Source organism: Chrysochloris asiatica, unplaced genomic scaffold (assembly GCF_000296735.1).
Source record: "Chrysochloris asiatica unplaced genomic scaffold, ChrAsi1.0 scaffold00028, whole genome shotgun sequence".
NCBI lineage: Eukaryota > Metazoa > Chordata > Mammalia > Afrosoricida > Chrysochloridae > Chrysochloris > Chrysochloris asiatica.
The window spans coordinates 9,250,132-9,277,498 of NW_006408546.1; the positions used below are offsets into that span (position 1 = coordinate 9,250,132).

Below are 27,367 nucleotides of genomic sequence, written 5' to 3' on the forward strand. Positions count from 1 at the left end.
CACAGGAGAAAGATGGCAGTCTGCTTCCATACACCTCACAGTCTTGGAAACCTTGTCCTATCAGAACTCAGTTCTACTATGTCCTGTAAGTGCTAAGACGTGGAATGGTTTCTGTTTTCTTTCCTCTGACAGCATTTATCATGAACAGTCTACATCTGCTGCCATGAATGCACTTGCCCTCTTTTATACCTAGACTACAAGGTAACTCTGTATTTCTCATTATAGCCCAGGACCTAGTTCCCAGCACAGAGCAGATACTCAATAAAACCCAATGCTGTCCAGTCAATTTCAACTCAGCAACCCTGTAAGACTGAGTAGAGCTGCCCTGTAGTGTTGCTTAGGTGATAATCTTTATGGAAGCAAACCACCACCTCATTCTCTCATAAAAGCAGCTGCTGGGTTTAAACCGCTGACCTTTTGGACCTTTTGGACACTAGCTAAACCAAGGTTAATACTGCAAATGAAACAGAAATAGTCACAAGTCTGAGAATTACTGAAGAAGTGAATCTTAAAATTTCCTCATTTCCATATTACCTTCTCCACCAAAGTTAAATCCAATCTCTGACACATATCAATTCTCCAATTTTGTCAGATACCTATCTCACCTGTATTTCATGTTTTCTTTTAATTGGCTCATCTTTTTAAAACAAAAAATTTTACAGGAAAATTTATTCATTACCTTGAGTAGGGAATCTACTTTCTCTGATCAAAATACCATAATAAATAAGTTAACTTATAATGATAAAATTAAATGACTGTTTGTAAACATTAGGAAAATAATTAAACCCGTCACAAGACCAATCAAGAAAAAGGAGAAAATACAAATTATTAATATTAGGAATGAAAAAGAATATATTACCAAGCAAAATACTACATATTAAAAAAACTATTGCCCCATCCAGAACCTTCTGAGGTGGGACATTCCCACCTGAAAAGACATGCAGGCCAGCCCTGAGCGGCTAGAGGAACAGAAGATACTTCTTAATAAAAGAAAAACCAGCAGGAGAAAAAACCAAAAACTGTAGTCTGTTTGGCTATTACAAGATCAAGCAAGTTGTTTGCTGGGAAACAATCAAGTTCAATCAGGACAAACTCCCCTCCAAGAATGAAACTCAAAGGGAACACATAAGCAGGCATGTAAGCTTGCGGCAACCATGGTGGCCTACTGATGAGTGGAAGTGGGGATGAAGCCACAATGAAGACATGGGCTGAGTTCGACCATGCTCCATAGACTCCTGTTGACCTGAAGATGAGAGAAATCAGAAGGCTGGTTGGTCCAAAGTGCGGTAAGACCTGGGGACTTCTAAGCCCATAGGCAAGGACCTAGCCATGAGGGTTAGAGTTGAGAGTGACGTGTCCAGCTGATATGAAGTGAGGGGAGACACACAAGAATACCCAAACTTGCAGATAATACCCATTTAACCTAACTTTGATGGCTTGAGGATCAGAACTCGATTAGAGAAAGAAAGTAATTTGATAAAAGAAACAACTGTAAATTGCTACAATTTGAAGAACTTGACCTATACTTATGGACATAGTAGCTCAAAATACCAACTGAGAGGGAAGAAGTCTTCATATCAAGGATCAAACCTCTCCCCTCTGTACACAGTATCGATAGGCACAGCCAACTTAGACACTGGCTACCTAAAATAAAACTTAGACACTGGCTACCTACTATAAAAGCAGGAAGTCCTGGTGCACCGCTGTGGGTTAATGCGACAGACTGCAAAGCCATTTTAACTGCAAGGTCGGCAGTTCAAGCTCACCAGCTGCTCCTTGGAAACCCTATACAGGGTCGTTTGGGGTGGAAATCGACACAACAGTACTTAACAACAAAACAAAAGCAGGAAGTGGCTGGCTTACAAAGTTTCAGGAGAAAGGTTAGTTTCAGAGTGCGTGGGGGAAAGTAGAATCCCCATTGAATAGTTTTCATCTTGTCTAGATGGGTCTGGTGAAAGGAGATGGGGATAAGATTCTTCTGATTCAATAATGAGCAATTGTTATGACTGATTGTGATGTTCACAACTGAAAAGGCAGAAGTTTTATAAAATAAATGGGGGAGTAGCTAACCTAACATTCCAGGAACAGAGGACCCTAGGACCATCTAGGGAGATGAGCAGGAGTGGAATATGGGACTCTACCCAGAAAAGCAGCCACACCAGAGATGGAGGCAAAGATGAGGACATGGAGAGAGAGAGTAGATGAGGACCCTAGACTTAAGGAAAGATCAACGCTGTGTGCTGGGAGCCAGGAGGCAGGCTTGCAGAATTGTTCCCTTTGATTGTTTAAATGATTATATATTCCTGAGTGTTTCTGTGCACATCCAAACAAAAACCAGAGGGGATAGAAGCAAATACTGTTGAATGATGATGCATGTAGGGGATTGTAATCATTGCAATGAAATGAAAAACGATAGGACAAGTAAAACCAATGCTTTCCCATGTAAAACTACCACTCAATTCACAATCAAAGCTTTCCTAAACAACGTAAAAAAAGACTTGTTGTTAAGTGGATTCCAACTCATAGTGACACTGTATAGGACTTCTGAGGATAGCTGGTGGGTTTGAACTGCTTACCTTGTGGTTCATAGTTCAATGCTTATCCTGCAGTGCCACGCCAGGGGTTCAATAAAGACTATTATGAACAACTTTATGACAATAAATTTAACAACTTCGATGGCATTTAACAACAACATGTTCGCAACACTATATCATGCTTAGTGATGGTGGTGGTGGTTATGTGCCATGGAGTTGGTTCCAACTCACAGCACAGGGTTTCCGAGGCTGAAAATATTTATAGAAATAGAAAGCCTCATTTTTCTCCAGAGTAGTGCCCGGTAGATTCGAACTGCTGACCTTGCAGTTGGCAGCCCAACTCGTAATTCACTATGGAACCAGAATTCCTCATACCATGCTTCGATAAGCCTCAATACTTACGAATCAAGTCTTCCCAAATTGACCTATACACTCAAAGTAATTCTAACAAATTCACAACATAATTTTTGAAGAAATAAGCAAATTGACTTAAAAGTGAAATTAAAATGCCAAACAGTTTTGAAAAAGTAAAAATCCTGTTGGAGCGCTCACATTTATCTGATTTTACAACATGTTGAAAAGCTACTGTAATTGAGACATTCGTTATAATAAGAATAGACAGACCAATGGAACAGAACAGACTAAAAATAGGAATGTATGGCTGTATGTATGGGAAAAAAGTACATTGGTCTCTGTTTCATGCATCACAAAAAAGTTGATTTGAGAGTCCTGATGTGGGGCCATAGAATCAACACTCAACTCAATTTCAAGGTCGGTTTGAACCTGAAGGTCAACAGTTCAAACTTACCAGCTGCTACTTGGAAACCCTATGCGCACTGTTGCTAGGCATCAGATCCAACTCAACGGCACTTAACAACAACACAGACCGAAACATAAAAGCTAAAACTACAAGTCTTCAAGAAGAAAATATAGGTGAATAAACCTGTGACCTGGGATTAGTAAAGACATTTTTGCTTACCATCATCCCCAACTTTTAAAAGTGATAAATTGGCCTTATTAAAATTAAAAACTTCTGCTCAAAATAAATTAAGAAAATAAAATTCAAGTTACAAATTGAGAGGAAATAGTCAGAATACCTATCTAAAAATGGAATTGTCTCTAGAATATAAAAGGACTCCTATAATCCAAATATAAAAAGGCAACCCAAATAATTAAAATAAGTTAAAGATGTAAACACGCTTTTCATAAAAAATATATATAGCCAATAAACCCATGGAGAGGTGCTAAACCTTATGAGTAGTCATAGAAATACAAGTTACACCATTCAATCCAAAAGAATGCCTCAAATTAAATGTTGGCAAGAATGAGAAACACTCACACACTGCTGTGAGGGTAAATATATTCAACTCTTTGGAAAACTGGCCATCTCCTAGTAAGTTAAAAATACACCTACTCTGTTGCGTGCTGTCGAGTCAAGTTGCGACTCATAACAATCCACTAGAGGGTTTCCAAGATTGGCTGGTAGGTTTGAACTGCTGACCTTGCAGTTACCAGTCCAGTGCTACTCTTGTTAAGTGCCATCAAGTTGGTTATGACTCAGTGACCCTGTAGAGGGTTTATGAAGAGCAGCTGGTGGGTTTGAACTGCCAAACTCAGTCCAGTGCTGATCCACAGCACCACACTATGATCTAGCAACTCCACTTGTAGGTAATTATACAAAAGAAATGAAACACCTCTCACACACAAGACTTGTACACGAATGTTCAACCAGCATTATTCATAATGGTCGAAATTGGATACACAAATGTCCTAAAAAAGATTAATAGATATTGGGTGTTGGGGCAGCAATATACAAGAAGGGAGAGGAGAATGGAAGAACACAGTGGATGGGAGAACAATTAGGCAGGTTTGCATGAGCTAAGTGGGACAGAGGTAAATAATGATGTATGCAACAACTGTGGAACAACAGGGCTCTGGGATACAGGGATTGAGACATGGTTGGAATGGGGAAAAGGGGAGAAATAATGTTAAGATGCTTGATTGTCTTTTGAATCTTGGTTTTCCTTGCATTATATTATAAAATAGATACTGGAGGGGGAGAGAAAGGAATAGCCAGAAATATCACCATAGAAAACTTCTAAGTCTGTCTTCTGCCTGTAACTGAATGGAATATCTAAAATGGGGCTACTACAAGGTGCCCAGGGAAGGAAGCTTCCTGCGGAGCCTCTGCATTACTTAAGACTATATAAGTGAAATCCTGAACCACATCCAGAATCTTCAGAGATGGGAAATTTCCACTTAAAGGACAAGCAGACCAGCCTGAAGCGGCTAGAAGAACAGAAGATACTTCTTGAAAGACCGACCGACAGGAAAAATACAAAACAATATAGGCAGACCGACTGTTACTACAAGACCAAGCAAGTTGCTCGCCCCAGGAGACATCAAGGCAATTGGTCGGGTCCCCTCAGTGTAAACCCCCTTCCAAGGCTAAGACTAAAGGGGAATACACTCTGTGATTGGTGACCACGCTCATCACTGATAAGGGGAAGTGAGGGAAAAACAGCAATGAAGCTGCAAGCTAAGCCCTACAACGTTCAATAGACTTCTGTGAACCCGGGTGGAGACCTGGTGGCCAGCAGTGTGGCAAGACCTAGGGACTCTTGGGCCCAGAGTCAGTGACATAGCCACAGAGGACTAGAGTGGAGAGCGAAGCATCCAGCTGATACGTAGAGAGGGCATATGCTCGAGAACACCAACACTTGCAGATAATACCCACTTGACCTGACTTCAATGACTGGATGATCAGAGCTTAACTAGAAGAAAGAAGAGGAAAAAAAGAGTAATCTGATACAATTTGATGAACCTGACCTACCCCTAAGGATGCAGTAGCTCAACAGAGTGACAAAATCTTTACAGCGAGGATCATTCCCCTCCCCTCCATACACAGAGTAGACAGGGATGGACAACTTGGACATTGGCTACCCAAAATGAGGGGCTACTAAGACAAGAAGTGACTGGCTTACAAACTTTCAAGAGGGAACCTAGATTTAGAGGAAGGTAGACTCTCCACTGAGTAGTATCCAATCTGTCTAGGCAGGGCTGATGAAATGAAATACAGATAGGTCTCTTGTGATACAATAGTGAATAATTGTTATCAGGACAGATTGTGAGGGTGGCAAATGTAAAGATAGATGTTTTGTAGCAAGGAGGGGAGTGATTAACTTTTCAGTCTAGGAGTGGAGGTCCCTGGGATCATCAAGGGAGAAGAGCAGAAAGTGGGACCCTACCCAGAGAAGCAGTGACACCAGAGATGAAGGTAGAGACAATGATGTGGAGAGATGGAGCAGCTGGGGATTCTAGACCCTGAGAGGGAGAGGGGCTGTATGCTGACGACCAGGGGGCAGGCTTATAGGGTTTACCCTTTAGTTGGTTGATGATGCATATAGGGGTTGTAACCATGGCAATGAAACAATATATGATAGGATGAATGTAAAACGAATGTTCTCCCATGTAAACTATCACATGATTCACAATAAAACATTTATAAAATAATAAAAGATTAATAGATAACCAACTGTGATATGTTTATACAATAGAATACTAATCAGCAATGAAAATAAACCGGTGACACTTTGTAACAATAGTGACTAACCTTACAGATAACATGCTGAATGAAAGAAGCCAGGCACCAAAGAATACATTGTTGTTGTTAAGTGCCGTCGAGTTGGTTCCGACCCACAGCGACCCTGTACAGGGTTTCCGAGGCTGTAAATCTTTACGGGAGCAGAACGCATCTTTCTCCCGTGGAGCGGCTGGTAGTTTCGAACTGCTGGCCTTAAGGTTCGCAGCCTGATTCGTAACCACTACACTACATACGTACTATCTAATCCTTTTATATGATGTTCTATAACCCACTCTATGCCATCAATTCAATTCTGACTCATAGCAAAAATAGGATTTCCAATATTACAAATCTTTATGGGAGCAGAAAGCCTCACTTTTTTCCCAGGGAGCTGCTGGTAGGTTTGAATTGCCAATCTTGTGGTTAGCAATCCAGTGATTATCCTACAGCCTCTAGAACAGGTAAAACTAACGTCTGGTGATAGAAATCAGATCAGTGGATGCCTGGGAAGAGAGAGGTCAGAAGGGAATGGTTAATTGACTACAAAGAAGCATCAAGATACTTCCTGTGATGGTGAAGACATTCTATATATCTGCACTAGGATGATAATTACCTACCTATATATAATTTCTTACATTACAATTTAAGACTGGGCAAATACAGTAATAGTATGCTAGCTTTCTCAGGCTTCTGATGCTTAGCTAGCATGCTGTACTTGTGCTGACATGTTTCTCACTCTGGTCATCTACCTATGACCAGTCACCCTCTTCAATAACCCTTTTCTATACTGTCACCTTCTAGCACCACCCTCCCACTTCTACCAATCTCCTTACGATCTCTGGCCTTGTGGAACTCAAACAGTCCATTCTCTTGCCCTTGATGGGCATTGCTCTGGATCCCCCTGACCAGCTTCAGAGAAGTACTTGTGTATCCTGGTCCTTAAGTATTATTTCCATTTATGCTCATGCCATCAAACTATATGCCCTCCATCCTTATCAATAATTCAGCTACCTCATTCATGGAGGCTTCTGAAAACAGTTTATAAAATTTCTATCCATTTCCTTCTTCAATTACTCATTATGTCCAACTACAAATACTTGAGACCAACCCACTCTCAAGCTGCCTCTCAGCATTCCTGTTATTATTCAACTCCAAAACTCTGCATCTAAACTGAAAGAACCTATTTCCACAGACAGTGGCAATATGTACGACTGTACCTCTCAAATCTGAGACTAATATTTCAGTATCTTTTCAGGAGAACTGGTGGTATAATGGCTTAAGCAGTGGGCTGCTAAAACCAAAAGCCAGTGTGTGTGAGAAAGAGGAGGCTGTCTGCTACCATACAGATTTAGTCTCATAAATTCTAGGAGCAGTTCTACAATTGTTTTCTATTAGGAAATACTGAAGGATGAGTCAGAATCAACTCGAAGGCAGTGGGTTTAATTTTTTTATTTTTAAGTAGCTTTTCAGCTCTTCTACATACCCCAGCACCTGGTGTGGAACTGCAGAATACGCACTAGGTTGCTAACTGCAAAGTTGGCATTCAAACCCACCAGCCTTTCCCTGAAAACCCTGTATAGGGTCTCTATGAATTTGAACCAACTAGATAGTACACAACAACAACAAAAACATATGTGTATAAATATTGTATGTGTGTTTCTTTTTGAAAACAAACAAACAAAACAAAAACAGGAAAATGTTAATGGTAGTCGATCATAAGGGGTGGGTTATAAGTCATGTTTATTGTTTGCTTTTATTCTGTTCCATCTCTTAAAATTGCTATAAAATTAACTTAAAATGAAAAAAAAATTACTTAAAAAAATATACTTACAGAAAGTTAATATGCATATGGTTGCAGTAATTCCCTACAAAATGAAATCAATTACTGCCTAAAATAATCTATGAAGACCTTTATAAATATGGAAAGACTGTATTTTGATATATCAAGGTTATCCCTAGTAATGGTGAGGTTCCTAGATGGTGAAAATGCTTTGTAATGACTACTAATCTAAAGGTTGGCAGTTTAGTGCCAATGGAGAAAGGCATAGCAACCTGCTTTCAAAAGATCACAGCCAAGAAACATCTACAGAGCGATTCTTTCTATTCCACACAGGGTCATCATGAGTCAGAATTAACTCAGTGACAACGAATTTGATTTTGGTTTACTAGTAATGTGGCGCAGTGGGAATAATGCACCGGACTGCAAGGTCTGTTTGAACTGCAAGGGAATCAGTTCAAACACAGCAGCCACTCCTCAGAAACCCATACAGGGTCACTATGAGCTGGAACCAACTCGGTAACACTTAACAACAAGTAATGATACCACCACTGATCTGTCACTTAGACATACTGTGGTGGTCTGCATGTTGCTGTGATTCTGGAAGCTGTAACACCAGGATTTTAAATACCAGGAGGAAAACTCATGGTGAGTAGGTTTCAAATGATGTTCCAGACTAGTAAGAAGGAAAGATGGGCTACTTCCAAATATTTAGTTATTGAAAACCTTATGATTAGCAGCGGAACACTGTCAGATAGCACCCGAATATTGAACACTGAAATATGATGAGCACCAGAATACTGTCAGATAGAGTGACAGAAAATGTGCCCCTCAAAAATACGACTGGGAAAGAGCTGCTTCCTCAAAAGTAGAGTTGACCTTGATGACCCGAATAGTGTAAAGCTTCTGGAACCTTCATTTACGATTGGTCACAACTCAAAGTGAGGAGAAACAGCTGTAAACATCAATTAATAATCATAACATGGAATGTATGAAGTAAGAATCCAAGGAAATTGGAAGTTGTCAAAATGAAATGGGACATATATAAACATTGAGATCCTAAGCATTAGTGAGCTGAAATGGACTGGTATTAGTCATTTTGAATCTGAAAAGTCCACGGAGAAAACAGTTGAAGAACTGCTTGAAAAAAATTTATCTAACATCCTGAAAAGTGAAAAGATAAACATTCAAGAAGCTCAGACTACACAAAAGCTTCCAATTGTGTGGATCTTTAGGCACTATTGACAACATTTGGAGAATGAGTCCTCCAAAACACTTAATTATACTCATGAAGAACTTATATGTAGACCCAGAGGCAGTTACTCGAACAGAACAAAGGAATGTGAATGGTTTACAATTAGTAAAGGTGTGTGCCAGGGTTGTATTCTTTCTCCGTATTTATTCAATCTATATGCTGAGCAAATAATTTGAGAAGTTGGATTATATGAACAGAAACGTGGCATCATGGTTGGGGAACAGCATATTAACAACCTGCAATATGCAGATATTACAACCTTGCTTGATAAAAACAAAGAGGACTTAAAATACTTAATGATGAAGCTCAAAGACCACAGCCTTTGGTATGCGCTGCACCTCGATGTAAAGGAAACAAAAATCCCTATCACTGGGCCAGTACATAACATCAAGTAAATGGAGAAAAGACTGAAGTTGTCAAAGACTTCATTTTACTCAAATCAACCACTGGCACTCACAGAAGCATCAGTCTAGAAATCAAACGACGTATTCCATTAGGCAAATCTGCTGCACAAGACTTCTTTGAAGTGTTCAAGAGCAAAGATGTCAGCTTGAGGGCTAAGGTGGCCTGACCCAAACCATGGTATTTTCAATAACCTCATATGAATGTGAAAGTTGGACAGTGAATAAGGCAGATCATAGAAGATTTGATGCATTTGAGTCATGGTGTTAGCGACGAATAGTAAAGGTATCATGGAATGCCAAAATAACCAATAGATTCGTTTTGGAAGAAATGCAGCCAGAGCACTTCTTAGAGGCCAGAATGGCCAAACTTCAGTCTCTTATACTTCAGACTTTGTATCAGGTGGAACCAGTCTCTAAAGAAGGACATCACACTTGGTAAAGTGGAAGGTCAGAGAAAAAGAGGAAAAGCCCCAATGAGATGGATTAGCACAATGGCAACAGCAAAGGGCTCAAGTGTAGTGTTTCGTTCTGCTGTGCACAGGTCTCTAAGAGTCCATACCAACTCGATGGTACCTAACAACAACAAGTAAGGCCAAATTGTTAAGGTCTAAAACACCTTTCATGCATTCTGGTATGGCGCTGTGGAATAATGAGTTGGACTACAAGGTCTGTTTGAATCGCAACTTCTGTGGTTCTAACCCACCAGACAGATGATGCTTTCTGCTCCCATAAAGATTTACAGACTCTGAAATCCTATGCAGGGTCGCTATGGGTCAGAACCGACTCGATAGCACTTAACAACAACAACAAAACACTTCCTACATATTTACCTTAGAATATTCACCAAGATATATCAAAAGGCAAAATTTGCAAAAACTCTTTATTAAAAAACGGGCAGAGGACATGAACAGAAACTTCACCAAAGACAACATCCAGGTGGTCAACAAACATGAAGAAATGTTTACAATCACTAGTCACTGGTGGTGATGTCTGTGTGCTGCGCAGTCAGTTCCAACTCATAGCGACCCTGCATAAGGTTGCCAAGGATGTTAATATTTATGAGAGCAGAAAACCTCATCTTTCTCCCATGGAACTGTTTAACTTGCAGTTAGCATTCCAACACATAACCCACTCTGCTACCAGAGCACAAATCAAATCAACAATGAGCGGTCATCTCACCCCAGTATTAATGTTGCTGCTGTTGTTGTTAATTAAAGGACACTGTATAGCATTTTCAAGGAGCAGTTGGTGGGTTTGAACCGCTGACCTTCTGTTTACCAGTCCAGTGCTTATCCTACAACATCAAACAAGGACCCCAGTATTAATGTTGTTGTTGTTGTTGTTGTTGTTAAGTGCCTTCGAGTCGGGTCCGACCCATAGCGACCCTGTACAGGGTTTCTGAGGGTGTATATCTTTACGGGAGTAGAAAGCCTCATCTTTCTCCCGCGGAGCGGCTGGTAGTTTCTAACCGCTGACCTTAAGGTTCGCAGCCCGATTCGTAACCACTACGCTACCAGAGCTCCTGGCCAGTATTAATAGTAAAGTTCAAAAACGAAAACAACAAATGTTAGTGAGGGTGAGGAGCAACTGGGACCCTCCAACTCTGCTGGTAGAACTGTATAGTACTGCAACCATGGTGGAAAACAGTATGGCCCTTTCTCAAAAAGTTGGAAATAGAAATAGCATTGTTGTTGTTGTTGTTGTTGTTGTTGTTGTTGTTAAGTGCCATAGAGTCAGTTCTAACTCATAGCAACCCTGTACAGGATTTCCTAGGCCCAGCTGGTAAACTTAATCCACTGACCTTGTGATTCAAACCACCTTTGCAGTCCAGCACATTATTAACCCACCAGACCATACAAAAACTCCAGTGTTGTTGTTGTTATGTGCCATGGAGTCGGTACCAACACACAGCGACCCTGCATAGGGTTTCCAAATCTGTACATCTTTACGGGAGCAGAAAGCCTCATCTCTCGCCCACAGAACAGCTGGTAATTTCACACTGCTGATCGTGAGATTAGCAGCCCGACTCGTAACCACTACGCTACCAGAGCTCCTGAACTCCAGAGTTAAGACTCAGCCAATTCCTGTGTTTGGTATATATCCATAAGAAATATGACTCATGAACATGAGCCAATGTTCATCACAGCACTATTCACAATAGCAAAAAGATGGAAACAAACTAAATGCCCATCCATGGAAGGCTAAACAACCTTTGGTACATGCATTCAATGGAATACTACGCAACAGGAAGAATAATGTTGACTATGTGAAACCTCATAACAATGATGAACCAGGAGGACATTACAGTGAGTGAAATGAGTCAGGCACAAAAGGACAATTATTGTATGAAACCATTATTGTATAAGCTCAACAAAAGGTTTTCATGCTAAAAGAAATATTCTTTGATGGTTACCAATGATGGGAGAAGACAGTGTAATTCTCTGGCTAGAGGGTAGACACATGTTAGCTTGGGTGACAGGGAGGGCAACATACAAGAAAAGGATGGTTGGTAGAAGAATGATGAAGGCAGGTGAAGACACAGGTAAATATTCAGGAGTTAAATGGGACAGAGGTAAATAGAGCTATATACACAACCCTGAACAACAATGTTCTGAGGGTAGATACATGGGCAGACACAGAGTGAATACGTATGTGAGGGAGAGTGGGAGTATACCCACACATATACAAGGGTTTGAAAGAGGGTATCTGTACATGTTTATTTATTTACCTTTGCTGCAAATATACCTATATATCTGGTAGAGCATACAAGGTACAAAATGATGAAAACTTCTTAAATATTATTAAACATATTAAGGCAATGAGCACCTGAGTCTGAGAGCTCAAGACCATAGTCTCAGGGGACACCATGGTCAACTGGCAAAACAAAGTCCACAATGTTCCACATTGAACTTTGATGAGCAGCTGGTGGAATCTTAAAAGCTCATGAGCAGTAATCTAAGTTACAACTATTGGTCTCTCAATAAGTGGAAGAAAGAAGAGTGATGAAAATAGAAGATACTTAGAATCAACCAGTCCAATGGACCAATGGAACAGGCGAGCATCACTAGACTCTGAGACCTGAAAAACTAGATGGTGCCCAGTTACCACTACCAACTGCTATGAAAGGCATCACATTAGAAGGTCCTGGATACAGTGGGGGGAAAGTGTAGAACAAAACTGAAAATTACAAAATAGATTGGGCTTACTGGTCAGAAGTCACTTATACAATGTCCCACAACCATCCTTTAGGTCTGGAACAGAACTCATCCTTATAGCCAAATTTTCAGTCAAGCAGTGTTGTTGTTGTTGTTGTTAAGTGCTGTCAAGTCGATTCCGACCCATAGCAACCCTGCATAGGGTTTTCCAAGGAGCAGCTGGTGAGTTTGAACCACCGACCTTGCAATTCAAACAGCTTTGCAGTCTGGCACATTAACCCACAACGCCACACCAGTCAAGCAGTAGATAGGTAATAGAAGGTACAATACTAGTCAGGTATGCTCACCCTGGAATGGTCAATCATTCAAGATCAAAAGGCAACTTTGCCTAAGTACAAAGTTGAGAAGAGGTGGGTGGAATGGAACTAGGAACCACAGGTTTCTCTGTAAAAACATAACCAAATAAAGGCAAAATTGCCAGAGTACTATGAACTGAAAAGAGAAGACCTAAGTCTGGGAAGAATTTCTACATGCAACATTGACAATGGGGCTAAATTGAAAATAAAATTTCATTCACTACTAGAATGAGAACAAACGGGAAAATCCTAAAGACGACAGGGAATTGAACAAAGCTAGTATGTTCAAGGCAACAGGAAGAAGAGCACGAATTTTATTGCCAAAAAAATCAATCCTATGCAAAGACAACAGATTTACAGAGGCGTACAGAGGAGTCATGGTGTTAATCACTGTGGGATAATGCACTAGACCGCAAGGTCAGTGGTTTAAATTCACCAGTTGCTCCTTGGAAATCCTATACAGGGTCACTAGGAGCTGGAACCCACTCGACAGCACTTGTCATCAACAACAAAAACAGAAAATATAAAGATTATGCATGTTGTTGTTAAGTGCCATCAAGTGGGTTCTGACTCATAGCATGAATATGAACCACCAACCGTGCAGTCCAAGGCATTATCCCATAGCACCACACCAGGACTCCACCCAAAAAGAGTTGCTCCAAAATATACTAATTAATTAAAAAATCTGCTTTTCACAAGGGATAATCATTTTATACCGATAAAATGTATACTTCAGGAAGGTAAAATAACCATGAATCCTTATTGATCTTACTGCTGTCTAGCAAAATATGCAATGTATCAAGAAACAAAAATAGAAAGACAAACCAAGGTAAATCCAATTATGATATAAATCTAACACTGATATTAGCATGTAGATATGATTAATATGGCTGAATATACACACATATATGTGCATATGTGTGTGTGTGTGTGTGTGTGTATATATATATATATATATTGTTTGTATAGGGAGCACAGTGGCTCCATATGATAAGCATTGGAGTGGGAACCACAAGGACCATGGATCGAGCCCAACTGATTTACAGTCTTAGAAATGAGAGAGAGAGAGAGGAAGAGTGAGAGAGTGAAACTGAGTGAGTGAGAGAGACAGACAGAGAGAGAGAGATGGCTCCATGCAATAAGCACTGGGTTTCTGAACTGCAAGGACTGTGGTTCAAGCCTACCAGCCACTCCACAGGTGAAAGATGAGGCTTTCTTCTCCCTCTAAGATTTCAAGCCTCGGAAACCCTATACAGGGTCATTATGAGTCACAACCAACAAGACACACACACAAACATACATATATATATACACACATGCATACAACACACATCAAGATAGTGCTCCATTGAAATACAACTTCTTTCAAAGCACTCGTAAGATATTTGCAGAAAGTAATCTGGCCAGAGGCAATGAAAAGGAAGCAGAGAAAGAAGAAAAACTTAAGACTGTAGATTTTGAAGTAACAGCTTGTTGTTGTTAGGTGCCATCAAGTCGGTTCCAACTCATAGCAACCCCTCCAGTGCGCTTCATCAGTTTGTGAAAAGATTTCTATTGGTATTCCGTCTATTCCTGGAGCCTTATTTTTTGCCAATACCTTCAACACCATCAGTTCTTTATCATATGCAACCTATTGAGTTCTGGCAGCATAGTGGTTACGAATTGGGTTGCTAACCTAAGGGTCAGCAGTTCGAAACTACCAGTTGTGTCGCAGGAGAAAGATGAGGCTTTCTGCTCCCGTAAACATTTACAGCCTCGAAAACCCTGTACAGGGTGGCTATAAGTCAGAGCCAACTCCACAGCACATAATAACAACAACCTCTTGAAATGGCTGAACATTTCTTTATAGCACAGTGACTCTGTTCATCTTCTTTTGATGCTTTTGGCAACATTCAGTATTTTGCCCATGGAATCCTTCACTATTGCAATCGAGGTTTGAATTTTTGTGGTCAATTGGAGTTCTTCCATTAAATGTCTGCCGGTTACTTCTACCATAGTTATACTTTTTTTCCTTGTTTAACACTGTTGTCGTTTGATTAGTGCCCACCCCGCCCCATGATAAACAGGTCCTAATCTCTGCAATCTGTGAATGTTACCTTATATGGTAAAGACTGCAGACGTGATTAAGATGGAGAGATTATTCTGCTGGGCTCTAAATGTACTAACAAGTGTCCTTTTAAGAGAGAAGTAGAACGAGATTACACAGACAACAAGAGAAGGCAAGGCAATGTGGCTATGAAGGCAGATACTGAGATAATAAGTTCACAAACCAAGGAATGTCAGCAGCCACCAGAAACAGGAAGGATCAAGAAATGAATCTCCCAAACTTTGGCCTCCAGATCTGTGTCTGTTCTAAAGTCGCTAAGTTTGTAGTAATTTGTTGCAGCAGCAATAGGAACCAAATATAACCATTTTAGAGGTAATCTTCATATATTGGACTATTAACCCATTTATTTCAAAGAGATTCCTACAGTCTTAGGACTATATAAGATTTTTAACTACATAAAGAAAATCAACAGCATGGAAATAAACACTAGAGAGGTATCTATCAAAACTGTTAATGCACAGTTAGAAATAATGTATGATCTATGTTTCTTCATATGATCTATCCAGTTGTTAAGAGCTATTGAGTGGGTTTCAACTCACAACCACCGTGCAGAGGGTTTCCGAGAAGCTGTTGGAGGTTTGAAACCAGTTAACTGTCCAGTGCTTACCCTACAGCATCACACCATGACTAGGAGCGTATATACTTTCTAATTAGTTTATAATGGGTATACTTTATCTTGATAACCAGGAAATAAAAATCATAAACAGGCTGGCTTTTAGAAAAATACATCTATCGTGAATGTTATACTATATTTCTGAATTTAATTGTCTTGGGGGGTTTTTCTGCATCATACTTTCAAAATGTTTAACAACAACAACAAAAAAAAGGTGAGTGAAGAGAGGATCTAGAAAATCCATTCTGTTTGAGTTGTCAGCAATCATTAGTGTCACAAATACCACAATAGCAATTGACTGCAGCCTGAACACAAAGAGAGTGGAGACAGGAGTTTATCACTGGCAGGGTGTGGTGTGGAAGGCTCTGCAGAGGTGAAACGGGCAGTGAGGAACAGTGATGCAGTGAGGGAATGATTTATTCACTGATGTTTTACTCAGTTCTGTGGCAAGTCAGGAACAAAGTAACTGTGTAAGAGACCAGGAAACAGAGCCTGGTTCCAGTAGGAGAGGATGAATAGGAATGTGGGGAATCCATGGTTAGACAAGGGAAGTTCCAAAGGCTAAGAAGAGAATCAAATATAAGGCAGCCAGCCATTTCAAGGAGTAACTTATTTGATAAAGTGACCTGGGAACTGGGATACCAAAATTTCAATTAATGGAATAACAGCTGAAAGAAAAAAATCAAGAGTAGGGTCTGATATCCTCCAGGAATAAAGGGAAAGAAGTAATGAAAACTAGAGTTAGAAGAATAAGTCATAAAGAGTAATTAGAGAAATCAGGTGACTCTAGCAAGCCTACTGAGTCAAAACTAATAATGGATATTACTTTTAGCCCATTAGTGCTGCGGAGTATCATAGACATCAAAGAGAAGAGGATGTGAAGTCACAGTTCAGGGGGCAAAAAGAAAGTAAGTGAAGAAAGTTATAATGCCTAAGAAGCTGGTCCCTGTCCCATGAAGCAGCGGGTGTAATAAATATGGCTTCCAGGGACCAGATAGGATTATGAGGACATTATCACTGACAACGGAAAACTGGATTTCAGTTAAACTGAAGAGAGAAAAAAAAAGCACTCTGAAAGGAGTCAGAGGAACCCTCGAAACAAAAGTAGCATTCCACAAGATAAAGCTGAAAGAGCCAGTAGAAAACAGCAGGAAAGTAGAACAAGTGAGGGCTGGAGACTGGCTCCCTGGAAGACTCACTACTATACTAGTGGACAGCCAAGTACTAAAGAAGTAACACTGTGTTATTAAACTATTCAGACGCTTTCTATACTAATTTACAATGAAAAACACATCCTTAGTTCAATTACACTAACCAGACTTAAATTAGGAAAAAAAGAACATTTTTATATGAAGCTGTAAATCCAAAGTTAGTATAAAACTATCAACACCCAGCAAGGAAAATTCATTTCCTCTAGTCAATTTTAAGTTCAAACTTAATTCAAGGTCTGTATTCTTCATGACCTGGCCTGTCTAGCTCAAAGTTCACATCATTTAATAGCTCAAAAATGTATTTCCAAAAAGTTTTTTGACTTTTTATTTGACTAGAGTGAAAGTTTACAGATAAGATCACTGATAAGATCATCAGGTTTACATTCAACAAATCCTACACTTTTGTTTCACCTCAGTGATTGCAAATTCCCTCTATGCAACAAGTTATCCAACTTCCTTCCAGTGTTTCTATTTCCATTCCACCACCTTCCCATAAGCTTCTCAATATTGTCCTTATGCAAATGTTGCCCTTTTCATTTCAAATGATTGACCATACCTTTCTAATGTTGTTGTCCCTCCTATATACCTATCTACTGTTGTTGTTGTTGAGTGCCATCGAGTCGGGTCCGACCCATAGCGACCCTGTACAGGGTTTCCGAGGGTGTAAATCTTTACGGGAGTAGAAAGCCTCATCTTTCTCCCGCGGAGCGGCTGGTAGTTTCGAACCGCTGACCTTAAGGTTCGCAGCCCGATTCGTAACCACTACGCTACCAGAGCTCCTTACATAAAATTAGCCCATGAGGGTGAGTTCCTATCCATATTCCAAGAGTGATTTCCAGGGCCATAGTCTCTGATTCCTCCAGTCTCTTTCTGACCAGTAAGCCCGGACTTTTTATACCTATATAATTTTGAGTTTTGGTCCACATTTTCAACTATTCTATCTGGGATCTTCTAATGTGATCCCTTTCAGAAGTTAGTAGTGGTATTGAGGCACCATCTAGTTCTTCCGGTTACAAATAATTTTAAAGTTAGCTCTTGGCTGTCTAATACTACAACACTGATTAATGACTACTAAACCAGCAAACCAACTCCCTCTATAAAGAGATGCACTTTGTTGTTGTTATTGTTAAGTGCTGTAAAGCCAGTTCCGACTTACAGCAAACCCTTTATAGGGTTTCTGAGGAGAGACTGGTGGATTTGAATTGCCATTCCTGTGGTTAGCAGTCCAATGCTTCTCCTAAAGCACCACACCAGGACTTCTTTAACAAAATACATTTCTGGGAATTTCCACATTTGTCTTCCCTAGGACCTTGCTCACCTCCTGAGCAGAGGTGGTATTTTAGTATCTTTGTAGCCACTCAAATTTTAGATGCATGAATTGATTGTTATTGACAATAATCAACTACATCAAAGGCATGTTTTAAGAGAGATGGGATTTTAAATAAAGAGTCAGGAATTTGATAAAGCAACAGTAAAAACAATAAGTAAGTGTCATGGTAACCAATACAGAGTTCACAGTTCTGACTTGTCAGCTTTGCTACTAACTAGCTAAGTGACCTTAGGCAATAATTTACATCATCACCTTCTCAACAAGAAGAACTTGTAGCTGTTGTTAAGTGCCATCATGTCAGTTCCAACCCATAGCAACCCTGTATAGGGTGTCCAATGAGCAGCTGGTGAGCTTGAAGCCCCGACCTTATAGTTCAAACAGCTTGCAGTCTTGCACATTAACCCACAACACCACACCAGGACTCTTAGAATAGACTTGTTGTTGTTAAGTGCCCTGGAGTCGGTTGTGACTCACAGCAGCCCTGTACAGGATTTCTGAGGCTGTAAATCTTTATGGGAGCAGAGAGCCTCATCTTTCAACCACGGAAGAGCTGGTAGTTTCGAACTGCTAACCTTGTGGTTCACAGCTCAATTCGTAACCACTATGATATAATAGACTAGATGATGTTAATGTCTCCGCTCAGCCTCGAAATTATTATTTTATGGTGTCATCCAGTTTGCAAATGTAAGTCAAATCTCAAGTAGAAAATTCATTTAGTCAAGATAACCTTATAAGGTCCTGAGGGAAGTGTGATAATGAGTCACAGACCACTTGTTGTAGGTTAAGTGCCATGGAATCGCCTACAACTCATAGCAAGCCTATATAGGATTTCTGAGGCCTTTCTTTTTTTAATTTTCACAGCAACAGAAATCTTCATCTTTCTCCCACATATACCATTTAGTAATTATTAAATCACTGGATACAGTATACCTTAAAGAAATAAAGATGACAAATTTTCAAAATTTAAGCATCTAATGTTTCTTCTCGTTTATATTCTTGAAATATAATTTTAAGAGAAATCATATTAAGTGTATATGCTTCAAAATTTCCAAAATATTTAAATTTTGTAAAACTGGAGTTATTATTTCAAATTTTCTAAGTTTATAAAAACTAACAAACTGGAATAGTGACAATGAAATAATAGTTTATTCATCACAATATAGTAAATATAGCTACTATGAGATTACTGTTGTTAAGAGCCCTCAAGTTGGTTCTAACTTATAGCAACCCTGTATAGGGTTTCCAAGCAACAGCTGTTGAGTTTGTACTTCAAAAAATTATCTGCACACTTAAGATTTAACTACTCCATAAGGTAGAAAAACAAATGTTAGATGATAGAAAGGGGACAGTCTTCAAGATTAAAAAAAAAACATATAAATCCTCAACTTCCACACCTGTTCAAACTACAGCCTGTGGATTAAATAAAATTTTTCATGTAATCCTGTGCCACACTGAGCATTTTCCTTATATATGTGGGAAGCTCAAAAAGTTCATAGAGAAATTCCATTATCTTTTAATTCTATTTTTCCGTGAACTTTTTGAACCTTTAGTGTCATGTGCAACTGAGTTAATAGTGTGTACGTGAAGCTGTAGAGTAAGCACTACACTGCTAACCACAAAGCCAGTGGCTGAAACCCACCAACTGCTTGGAAACCCTATTTGGGGTTGCTATGAGCTGGAACCAACTCAACAACATTTAACAAATTCACAAAGAGTCCAAGTATTGGTTACTGCTGCTGTTGGGAACCACTGAGTTGGCTCTGACTCATAGTGACTCTGTATGGAGGAGCAGCTGGTGGGGTTGGCCCATCAACCTTGAGGTTAGCAGTCCAGTACTTATCCTACAGCACCACACAAGAGCTTTTAAAAAGAGCATTTAAGAGAAAAGGAGACACGCTGATCAACAACTCAAGACAATATACAAGGGGTCTTCAAAAAACTATGTAGAAAAATGAAATTAAAAGATAAAAATAAAAAATATAAACTTTCTCAAAATAAACTCCATCAAGTTCAAGATACTTCTGTAAGTGAGGATACCAGTCAGTGAAGTACATCCTTAAAGAACTGAGGATCCTGGGAATTTAACCACGTCAATTTTATACATTATTAACTGAGGAAAAACAGGTGCCTTTAAAGAGTTTTTTAAGATTAGGAACAAAAATATGTCAAAGGGAGTCAAATCAGGACTATGAGGTGGATGCCTCCCACCAAAATTCTGGAAAAGCTGTGCTTGTTTAATGAGAGAAATGAGCAGAAGGAAAGGGCAAGGTGGAGAAGGACTCTCTGGTGGAACTTTCCTAGACATTTTTTTCTGCTAACGCTTTGGCTAACTTTCTCAAAACACTCTCATAATAAGCAGATGTTATCATTTTTTGACTGTCCAGAAAGTTAACAAGCAGAACGCCTTGAGCACCTTAGAAACTGTTGCTATGAATTTTGCTCTTGACAAATCTATTTTTGCTTTCACTGGACCACTTCCACCTCTTGGAAACCATTGCTTTGACTGTGCTTTGTCTTTCGGATCAGATCATATCGGTAAAGACGTGTTAAAAAAAAAAAAAAGACGTTTCAGCTCCTGTTAAATTCTTCCACGAAACGCTTCAGAATCTTGATTCCAAATGAGCATCCAGCAAGATGAAAGACTAGGAAGACATGATATGCGGGCCCTATAACTACAACAAAGGTTGTTGCTGTTGTTAAGTTACTTCCAATCAATAGCGACCCATGTTTTAGGGTTTCCAAGGAGCAGCTGGTGAGCTTGAACATCTAACCTTGGGATTCAAGCCAACTTTGCAGCGCAGCGCATTAACCCACAGCACCACACCAGGACTCCAAAGATCAAACAGATAGGGATGAAAATCTTCGAAACCTGAGCTTCAGAGGAAAGGCTACATAAGTGGATTGAATACTGACTTGTAAAAGATGCTGAACAGGGGCAGCGAGGAAGGAGACAGATGGGTGTACAGTCAGTGTGGCCATGTTGAATTTTTGCAAAGAGCACTGGTCCAAATAGCAGCCTGATGGTCCAAAGAGCACTGGTCCAAATAGCAGCACATACTCACTGGTGGCTGGCAACAAGAAAGGTGTACTTCTCTGTACTTCCCATGCTCCCCTTGTGACCAGACGCATGACTAGCCCCCAACCTCACACACCCTCAGCATAACCTCTGCTCTGCCAAAGGTTTGAGCAGCATAGCACCATTATCACCAAGCCACTATGAGTCAGGAGCAGTGTGTACCACCTGGTGCCTGAAGGCCAGTAAACTGACACTTCAGACAAGCAGAACTGCAGAGCCAAATTCCCAGCCAGTCCCAGATTAGCAGGAATTCTCAAAACCAGCCACCCTTCCTCCAGATGCCCTCCTAGGCCCTGTTTCCTTCAGAGAACAAAGACCCTGACTTCACCTGCAAGAACTACTTCTGGACTGGTTGGCATGACTATAATGACTATACACAACACCTAGGACTATAGGAACTCCGTAAGCCAGCACATCACCACTCATGCTTCCCTCTCCCACCTTGTGGTTTTCTACTCTCTGTCCTAATTTTTTCCTATCCAGTGTTGTTGGGTTTTTCCCCCTTTTGCTCCTTTTACTCTTCCCTTGTTTTTTCATCCTTTCTTCATCCACTTCCCTTTTTTTTTCTCATTTTATTTTTTCCCCTTTTTTCCTCGATTTTTTATTTATTCTTGTCTCTTTCTCTTTTCTTCTTCCTTCTCCCTAGTTTTCTTTAGTGTTTTGTTTGTTTTTACTTTTTATTTTCTCTCTTATTTTTTACTTCCGTGGTTTCTTTTCCTTCTCCCATTTTCACTTTTAGCTATTATAACTCCTTGTTATTTTTTTATTTTCACTGGTTTTTAATTTTTTTTCTTGTGTGTCTGTTCTTACCTTACACAATAGGTAGATGACTACTGTGCCATACAATGCAAGCCACAACTACATGCTCTGCAGCACCAATCACTGGGCAAGAGCCAATACCATCTCTGATAGCACAGGATACATTACAGACAGCACCCAACACCAACCAAACTGGTGAGTTCTACCAAACATTCAGGAAAGAGCTGTCACCAATTCTACTCAAATTATTCAAGAAGAAAGAGGAGGATGGAAAACTTCCTAATACATCTTATGAAGCAAGCATAACCCTTATACCAAAACCAGGAAGGACGTCACTAAGAAAGAAAATTATAGACCAATATACCTCATGAACATAGATGCAAAAATCCTAGCCAACAGAATCCAGCACCACATCAAACAGTTAATACACCATGAGCAAGTGGGATTCATATCAGGGATGCAAGGATGGTTCAACTTTAGAAAAACGATCGTTATCCACCACGTAAATAAGAAAAAAGAAAAGAACCACATGATCATATCAATTGATGCAGAAAAGGCATTTGACAAAATCCAACATCCATTCCTGATAAAAACACTCAACAAAGTAGGAACTGAAGGGAAATTCCTCAACATAATCAAGAGCATATATACAAAACCAACAGCCTACATTACTCTCAATGGACAGAAACTGAAAGCCTTCCCTCTGGGAACAGAAACCAGACAAGGATGCCCTTTGTCACCATTCTTATTCAATATTGTCCTGGAAGTCTTAGCAAAAGCTGTTCAGCAAGACAGGGAAATTAAAGGCATCCAAATTGGCAATGAGGAAGTAAAACTCTATTTGCAGATGATATGATCCTTTATATAAAAAAACCTATAAGTATGATAGTAAAAAAGCTACTAGACTTCAGTGGAAGATTCAGCAAAGTGGCAGGATATAAGATCAACATACAAAAATCAGTTGGATTCCTCTATACCGAAACAACAGCACTGAAAGGGACATTAGGAAAGCAACACCATTTACAATAGCCACCCAAAGGATGAAATATCTAGGAATAAATGTAACCAGAGAAACAAAGGACTTAGACTAAGAAAACTACAAAACACTACTACAAGAAACCAAAAGAGACTTACAAAGATAGAAGAATGTACAATGCTCCTGGATAGGAAGACTTAACATTGTGAAAATGTCAATACTGCCCAAAGCAATTTACACATATAATGCAACCCCAATCCAAAGCCTCTTAATTCCCATAGCTTATTGGTCTTTTATTATTTTCACTGATCAAATGGTTCAAACCCACCAGTCACTTCTCAGAAACCCTATACTCATAGGGTCGCTTGAGTTGGAACCAACTCAGTGGCACTTAACAAGAACAACTTGGTGGTGGTGGCTGTGTGCCATGGAGTCGGTTCCAACTTACAGTGACCCTGTGCAGGGTTTCCGAGGCTGTAAATCTTCACGGGAGCAGAAAGCCTCACCTTTCACCCATGGAACAGCTGGTAGTTTCGAACTGCTGACCCTGAGGTTAGCAGCCTGATTCATAACCACTACGCTACCAGAGCTCCTTATAATACAGCTATAGAAGCATCCAAAAGTAAAACAAGGATTCCTGGTGTAGCACTGTAGGATAAGTACTGGACTACTAACTGTAAGGTCAGTAGTTCAAATCCACCAGCCACTCCTTGGAAATCCTACAGAGGGTAGCCCTATGCCAACTCAAAAGTACTTAACAACAACAACAAAAGTAAAACAAAACAAAAAATACAGAACCCGAAATATCCATTTATAATTAAGAAAACAACAAAGTAAAATGAGGTAACAGAGGCGTTACAGAACTTCCAAATGGAGAAAAAGTCAAGTAGACTTCAAATAAAACTTTTAAACTGAGCAAGAAATTAATAAAGTACAGGTTAGTCTCAAAGAAAATTACCTCCTCATCAAAATTTTAAAAAGGAAAAAGTCTTTAAAATGTGCTGTTGTTCTGTAAAAGTAGAAATTTTGTAAAATAAAGGAGGAGTAGTTAATCTAACATTCCAGGAACAGAGGAGAACCCTAAGACCACCAAGGGAGAAGAGAAGGAGGGGACTGTGGGACCCTATCCAGAGAAGGAGAAACACCAGAGATGGAGACAGAGATGAGGACACAGAGAGATAGAACAGCTGAGGACTCTAGACTCATGGAAAGAAAAAGGTTGTGTGCTGGCAGCCAGGAAGTAAGCATGGAGAATATGTCCTTTGGTTGTTTAAATTATTATATATTCCTAAGTGTTTCTGTGTACATCCCCGCCCCCACAAAAAAAAAGGGGGGAGGGGAATAGAAGCAAATACAGTTGAATGATGATGCATGGAGGAGACTGTAATCATTGCATTGAAATGATGAATGTAAAACTGATGTTCTCACATATAAACTAATCACTCAATTCACAATGAAAATCTACAGAAAAGAAAAAAAAAAAAATTGTTAAGTACTGTGGAGTCGGTTCCAACTCATAGTGACCCTGTATACAGTTCCTGAGACTGTAAATCTTTGTGGGAGCAGAATGTCTCATCTTTCTCAATGCAGAGAGGGCTGGTAGGCTCGAACTGCTGACCTTGTGGCTGGCAGTCCAGTGCTTATCCTATGGAGACACTGTGTTCCCCTTAAAGACTAGTTGTTGCTGTTGTTAAGTACCATTAGTCAGTTCTGACTCATAGCAACCCTGTATGGGGTACCCAAGGAGGGGCTGGTGGTTTGAACCATTGACCTTGTAATTAACATTCCACCAAACTCAGCACAGAAAATTATAAGGAGCAAAGAAACCACCAGGCATTAAACTGAGTGAAACTAGACAAACACAAAATGACAAATATCATATGAGACCACTAATGTAAAAAGTCAAGATAAGTTTTCACACTAAAAGAAACATTCTTTAATGTTTACCAGGAGTGGAAGAGAAGGGGGAGTAATTCACTGGCTAGAAGGAGTTATTAAACTGGTTCCAAGTGGTAGGCTAGCAGTCAGTCCAGTGCTTTTCCTATGGCACCACATGCCAAATACAATACACAACAAGAAGCAAATAGGCAGAAGAATGATGAAGGCAAGAGAGGACACTGGGAGGAGTACAAAAGTCAAAGAAAACAGAATTAAATACAAAATCCTGAAAAAACAGTGATCTAAGGATCTCTGGTAGGTAGCGTAGTGGTTACCAAGTAGGGTGCTAACTGCAAGGTCGGCAGTTAGAAACTACCAGCCATTCTGCAGGAGAAAGAGGAGGCTTTCTGCTCCTGTAAAGATTTACAGCCTCGGAAACCCTGTGCAGGGTCACTATGAGTCAGAACTGACTCCACAGTACTTAACAACATAGGTATATACATGGTTAGATACACAGGCCAAATGGGTGTGAGAGGCAGAGTGAGAGTGAGGGAGTATACCCACAGATAAATAGGTAGTTTGACAAAAGATATTTGTAAATGTACCTTTGTCCTGGTGTAAGACTGTAGGATAAGCAATGGACTGCTAACCACAAGATCATCATCAGTTCAAACTCACTAGCAACTCCTGGGAAATCCTATTCAAGGTCGTTATGAGTCAGAACTGTCTCAACTCTCAAAAGCATCAAGGAACAGTATTTACCTTTGCTAAAATATACCCATAAATATAGGGCAACACACAGAGGGCAAAAACATGAAAACTTTTTAGATATTACTAAACATTTGAGGGAATAAATTGTGGTGTTTGAAGGCTAAGGACATAGTCCAAAAAGACAATATTCTACATCCTACTTTGATGAGTCCACCACCTGTTTCTCAGTTTGTCATACTGTGATGACTTGTGTGTTGCTGTGAGGCTGGTAAATATGCCTTCAGTATTTTGAAAGTCAACAGGGTCACTCATGGTGGACAGGTTTCAGCTGAGCTTCCAGACTAAGACTAGCAAGGAGAGGTAGACCATTTCTGAATGGTCAGCCAGTGAAAACATGAATAGCAATGGAATACTGTTTGATACATGGAAGATGAAGCCTCGGGTTGGAAGGCACTTAAAATACAACTGAGGAAGAGCTGTTTCCTCAAAGTAGAGGTGACCGTGATGACATAAATGGAGTAAAGCTTTCAGAACCTTCACTTGTGGATAGTGCAAAACTCAAAATGAGAAGGAACAGCTACAAACATCCACTAATAATCAGAACATGGAGTGTGTAACGTATGAATCTAGTAACACTGCAAATTATAAAAAATGAAATGGAATACATAAATATCAGTATCCTAAGCATTAGTTCGCTGAAATAGAATGGTATTGGCCATTCTGAATCTGCTAATCAAATAGTTTACTGTGCAGGAAATGACAAATTGAAGAGTAATCACACCACATTCATCATCAAAGGAAGCGTTTCAAGATCTATCTGAAAAGTAAGCAAGATTTATAAGAGGACGTGAAACTAATGATTCCACTGCTGGTGTCAGATGGATCTTGGCTGAGAGCAAAAAATACCAGAAAGATGTTTACTTGTGCCTTATGGACTAGACTATGCAAAGCCTTGCAACAACAGGTAACACTGCAAAGAATGGAATACACACATAATTGTGCTCATGAGAAACTTGGACACAGACCAAGAGACCGTCTTTAGAACAGAACAAGAGGAAAGAAGAGTGAAAACAATTAGTCCAGTGGACTAATGTAACATATGAACGTCAGTCTCCACAATCTTGAGACCAGAAGAACTAGCTAGTGACCAGCTACCACTATCAATGACTCTGGAAGGGGTCACATTAGAAAGTCCTGGGTAGAGTGTTAAAATATGGGCCAAAACTCAAAATCATAAAATAGACCAAGCTAACTAGTCAGAGAAAGACTGTGGAATCCTAAGACCATGACCTTTGGTCAACCTTTAAATCTGGACCTGAACCTCACCCCGTGGTTCAATTTTCAGCCAAGCAAGAGTTCGGTAGTTAGTGGGGACATCGACACTAGTGAGGTTCGCATACCAAAGAGTGGTCAACCATTAGCTATCAAAGGGGATTATTTATCTTGGTACAAAATTCAGAAGGGTTGGGTAACAAGGAATGAATATAAACACACTGAGGAAGTGGGATCATTTCTATTACATTGAAGGGATAGCAATTACTGATATAAAATGAAGTATAGATTTGATGAATGTAAAACTGATGATCTGCTCTGTAAACTTTCACTCAATTCTACATAAGAAGTTAAAAATAAGCACACAAAA

General features: G+C 39.8%; 1 protein-coding gene across 1 annotated transcript in view; it reads right to left on the minus strand.

The window, feature by feature from the left end:
• The window catches only part of RYK (receptor-like tyrosine kinase), a 143,864-nt gene that overhangs the window by 91,198 nt on the left and 25,299 nt on the right, over positions 1-27,367 (minus strand). The window lies entirely within an intron of this gene.